Raw genomic sequence first — 5,913 nt, 5'->3', positions numbered from 1 at the left:
TGTGAGTGGATGTTCTGCTGAGTAGGCCGTTATCTAATCAAGGACTTGTTTAAGCAGGTAAAAGTAGCTCTGGAGCAAGGGCAAGCAGGCTGACTCCAAACATGGTTCGCATTTGAGTCTTCTACCCACGTACCTGCTCCCCTTACTAATCCACTTTCTCAGGTTACAGATAACCAACTCCTACTCTTGGATATACTCCTGAATCCTCTGCCACCCAGGCTTATTTGTGTTTTCCAGTGAATTATTGATAGCTGGATCTGGCTCCCCTTCCTGGATTATGCCAAATCTTATAAAATCTAGCCACCTGGGCAGGAGACAGATTTGAGTTAAGGATTTCACTCACTCTGATTACCAGAATATTGATTGTAAAAGCCTTGTAGAGTACACTCAATACAGTTTTCTCTAACTCAGAGTTTTCTTAAGCAACAAAAGAATTTGTAGACCATGTTTGAATCCCCAGTCTAGGAGAACTACTTTAGTTCATATAGTTCAATACCACAAAGTATGAAGCTGGACAGTGGCTTTTGATATAAATGTTCAGTTCTTGGTGAAAACCTTTAGCTAGAGGAATAGTGTTTGTTCTGACCAGGTTTGAATTTTCTTATATTGGTCAAGTTTAGCTGATCCTCTCTGATATTCTCTGTGTGTCACACACTATTTTTGTTCCCTGTCATTTGTCCAGCGATATAATTCCTTTCCTAAAGATCATTTTTAGAATGATTTTTCCACTGATGTTGTAAAAAATGTTTAATTCATTTTTCCTGCAAAATGTCCGTATCTGCTCTCCTCTTACTCCTGAAATGGCTGGTAGTTGTTGCCGTGTGTGCCTTTCCAATATCCCATTGATCTCTGTCCTGACCCATGCCCACCATCCATGTGAAGCCCTCTCTGTCCTGATCTGCATTCTCCTCACTGTGGTGGTGGTGAAGAGCCAAAACTTTGGAATGAGATGAAAAAAATTGTGGTTTAATTCCAGTACCATCTGTTACTTTCTGTATCACCTTGGACAAATCACTTGACTTTTATATGCTTTGATTTCTTTGAAATTGAAGGACCCGGGGCCCTGGCTTATTGCCAGCTATTGACTAGAGGCTGCCCACAGATGCTTGCCATGTGGATTGATTATTCAACATGGCTGCTTACGTTGCTAAAATAGCAAGGGGACTCTGTCTAGTTTACTAAGATGGAGTCTTAGATGATGTAACATGAATGTGGGAATGACATTCCATGATCTTTGTATACTCTAGTCATTAGAAGAAAGTTACTGGTCTCTCCTGTACTCAAGGGGAGGCACATACACAGAGGCATGAGCACCAAGAAGTGGGTAATCTTTTGGGGTCACATTAGGGTATATCTGCCATGCCCAGGTGCTTGCTATATTGTAATCTCATAGGGCATTCTGAACATTTCCATGACCCTAATTTTGTTAATTCTGTACACAAGATATCAAAATATGGTACCATATCTGAAATTCTTGGAAAAAATCTGACTGCAATAGAGTATGGACTGAAAGTACTTACCTTGAAAAGTTTTCTTGAAACTAAGATGCTTAGTAAACTTAAAACCTTTGCTAAGATCCTCCAGGAAATGAGATAAGAGTGTTGGACTCTGAGCAAAGTATAAAGGGCTTGAAATACGCAAGTGGTTAATGTGATTAATTGCTGATTAAAGTGGAGGGGGAAAAAAGGAATTTCCAGGAAACAGAGTTTATTTTAGATGGGCTGGGAAGACTTTATAAGAGAGCAACTAGCAGTTTCATGACTTTTGCAGCAATGCTGGGCAGCCTAGGAACAGGACTAGAAAGAAAGTAAAGTTTAATCAGCGATGGGGATTGGCAAAGCAAGATCAGTGGAAGTTTAGAGGGTGGAACATTCTAAATCTTATTTCTATTATAATTTGGCTTATCAATGTGAAGACAGTTAATTTTTTTTTACAATTTTAAGTTATGAGCTATTCTAAACATAAAGAAAAGAACAGAAAGTAATGTACTAGACACCCATCTATTCTAAATCATATTTAATAGATGTTAAAATTACTTATATTACTTTCAAATATCCTTGTCCTCTAAAAAACACACCTCCTATCCTATCCCTCTACCCTTTTCCCCCTTTATAAGAATTTGGGGTTTGCATATCTGTTTAATTGGCTCATCATGTATGACCTTAGAAGGTCATTTTAAAAGAAGGGAATTCTTTCACATGCTCATTAGCAAGTAATAGGTATAAAGAAAGGAGAGAAGAATTCGAATAACCTTTGAGGATAAGGATTATAAGGCTAAGATGTTTTGTTGCAACATTAATATTCCTCATCTCAGAACAAGCAGTAAAATGCTTTAATATACATTTGGCTTGAATGGTTAAGGACAGGAAAATAAATGTACTTTTCTGTGGAGGAGTTAAACTAGAAGGCAAGGGGTGCTCTTATCTGGCAAGAAATGTGATGTATAATTGTTCATTAGGGAGTGGGAAGTCTGTAGTAAGTAAGCACAGCCACACTCATTAGCCAGTTCCCTGCTTCCTGTCTGTAATGGGCATTAAGTTTCTCTGTGTTCAATTAGAATGAATTCTGGCTTTTGAACTGCAGATCCTTTCCTGGGTTTCTTATGTTCTGGCCTTTGGTATTTTTTCTCTTTCTATTTTCACTGAATAGATGTAACCTCAATATGTAGTATAAATTGTTTCTTAAGAATATACTTCAAATGTTTGACAGTTTCTTAGGGAATATAGAATACATAAGAAAAAGCAAAAACACCCAAACATAAAACATGTATATAAAAAGATACCTGAAATGTGTTTACAGGGATTGATAAATAGTGTATTTTGTTAGTAAGCAGTGTGCAAACTAAAAACAAAAGTGAGAATTTTAGGATATCAACAAAATTTCTACAGTTGTTGTATTTGGAGATATATCTGACAACTTACTTTACCTGAAGGTCACAGCAATTTGACAGTTAAAGATTCTCTATCTTTAGGTATCAGGGTCACCTCCTAATTTAACTGTAGGCTCAGTCCAGTCCAAATCATATAGTTTGGATTTGTTTTCTGGGATAGGAAATTGCCTAACCCTTTCCTCTTGTTTATACCTGCTAGGTAGCTGAATGTCTCTAATAGCAAGCAACTTAACCATATAAAAAGGTGCATGTAGGAAAGAATGTGAGTATATAGAGTTGGGGAGTAGTTAGGCATAAGGAAGTAAGTGGGAATGGATTGCAATTGTACTTACAATATTATATAATGGAACTTCAAAATTCATCTAAATTAAACCAGATATATACTGAGCAGCTACTTTGTGTCAGAGATTGTACAACTCAGAAGAGGAACTACAAATATGTGGAAATTGCTAGTCTTATGGTAGTTAAATCATTCAAGGTGATAAAGAGCTTCATTCTTGAGTGCTAAGTTTGATTCAATTGGTGATATGTTGAAAACTTTGGTGTATTATTATGCCATTAAGAGACTCACATAATCTCTGGATAATTGGTTAGATAAAAGGGTACAGGAAAATTATATAACATATTCAAACACTTTGTCCTCACTCATTAGAGTTTTCTCTGGAGGTCAAGCCTGTGTGAGCTACATGGTATTGAATAGCACATGCCACAACCTAGGAGAATTTTCATGAGATTGGAATTTTTTCATGGAAATTCTATGTGAAGATATTTGGATGGCAGCAGAATCTAATATTTTCACATTGTAAAATTATCTATTCAATATGTGGGAAAGGAAAAGACCCTTGACATTTGTTTTTCCCTGGTAAGATTCAACTTTGAGAGTCTCCTCTAGCATGTGATTTCTGATTAGATGAATGAGGGTGACTCTGGGCTTGCTGGAAGTTCTCATTCTTCCAAAATGTGCCTGAAACAGTCAGATAATGAATGTAGGGAAAATCACTAAAGCCAAGAGCACTAGGATTCATCTCCATTTAGGATTAAAATGGGGATACCAGATTGAAATCACACATAAAATATATAGGCAAGCCTGGACAAGAAAGAGAATAATAAAGGAACCTTATATCATTCTGTTCTCAAAACCCCTTTTAAGCCATTATTATGTATTAGGCATGATTCAGGGCATTGTTAATAGGAAATTTACTAAACCATAATTCCCTCCACACTAAGAGCAGTTACAACAAAGTGATTAGTGCTTCAAGATAGGAATAAACAAGATGCAGAGAAAGCACAAGAGAGAAAGCACTTATTTTTTCTGGAGAGGCTAGAAATGACTTCTCAAAAAGTATAACATTTTACTAAGTTCTTAAGGAATAATTTGTTTTCCAGGACAATAAGAAAGAGCATTACAGGTTGAGGAGACAGCATTTAATAAAGGTGTATAGTAGATGGGATACCAGGGTTTGTGTAGATACTTTTAAAGGCAGGTAGGAGAAGAAATTCTGAAAAGACCTTATATGCCCTTCTCTGGAGTTTGGACTTCAACCTGTAGACATTAGAGGTCTTTGAAGGATTGGACTTCCAAAGGATGGCATACAAAACAAGACAGAACAAAAGGATGGCAAATGGAAGGTGGAGGGGTTACATCATGTGAGAGTTAAAAAATTATTTTAGTCATTTTATGAGAAATGATGGGAGCTTAGGACTTAAGCACAGGATTAGTCTCAGGTTTTTGATTGTGCATCATTGTTTCAGTAATCAAAAGAGCAAGGCCAGCTTCTGGGAAGAGAACAATGGGTTTAGTTTTGGACATCTTGAATTTGAGATCTTGTGGAATGTCTGACCAGAATTAACGATGAAACAGTTGGTAGAGTAAGCTTGAATTTCAGGAGAGATCTGGGTTGTAGATGATAGATTTTGGAGTCGTTAGTGTATAGACATTTTTGGAGCCATGAATATGAATAAGATTGCTCAGGATGAGTGTGTCATGTAGAGGAGAGGATCAAAGACCAACGCAGGAATGCCAACAATTCAAATGGTTAATGAAAGGAGCCAGTGTATGAGCTAAAAAGGAATGACAGGAGAAGTAAAAGGAAAATAAACAGGAAGTAGTGCCGGGAGATCAAGGGAGTGGATTATCCCAAGAAGGAGGTACTGGTTAATAGTATTGAGTTCTGTTAAGTGGCCAAGTTTGAAAATGACATTGCATCAGTCCAACCCAAGGTCAAGAGCAGAGTAAGAACTTTACCATTATTGGAACAGTAAAGGCAGAATCAGAAAACAATGATGTGTTGAGGATTAAATGAGAAGTGAGGAAGAAAGTCATCAAATGTTCATATGATATCAGGAACATTTCCTTGAAGGCAAGAAGAAAGAAATATTGTTAGCCTGAGGAGCGTGAAGAATATAGGAACTGTACTTTTAAAAAGAATGCTAGATGAATGCCACACTGATGAAAGAATTTGGTGATGTGGGAGGAGTGGGGGGTGGTGGGGAGTGGGGGTATATGGGATCCTCTTATTTTTTTTAATATAACATTTTGTATGATCTATGTATCTTTAAAAATTTTTAAAAACCTATTAATAAAAAAAAAGAGAAAAAATTAAAGGATAAACCCAGAAAAAAAAAGGGAATGCTAGAAATTTGATATTTAGGAGAGTCCATTATGTTCAAATTGGATACAAGCTGATTAAACTTTATATGGTACTTAACAAAAGTCTCAGTGATTCTGGCAAAAATGAAAAAATTCACAAGAACCAGGTCTGGTAACTATGAGTTGTTTTTTTTTTTCAAACTTTACATTTCTTTATGGGTGTTGGTATAAGAGTGTTTTAAAACTGCCTATGACAAAGTGTCTAAAACTGCCTACAAGTGCCTTGAAAAACACCTAAAACAAAGGAATATTTAGGAAAGATTACCCATATGTGCAGCATGCAGAATATGGCTTGATGTTTAGGCTGATCAGGTTTATATAATGGCAAAGAAAGTTAAAAAGCTTTCAGCATCTTTGCTGATCCCAAGAAGCA

The sequence above is a fragment of the Dasypus novemcinctus genome, chromosome 3 (genome assembly GCF_030445035.2).
Source record: "Dasypus novemcinctus isolate mDasNov1 chromosome 3, mDasNov1.1.hap2, whole genome shotgun sequence".
In the NCBI taxonomy this organism is placed as follows: Eukaryota; Metazoa; Chordata; class Mammalia; order Cingulata; family Dasypodidae; genus Dasypus; species Dasypus novemcinctus.
This window is presented reverse-complemented; position numbering follows the sequence as displayed.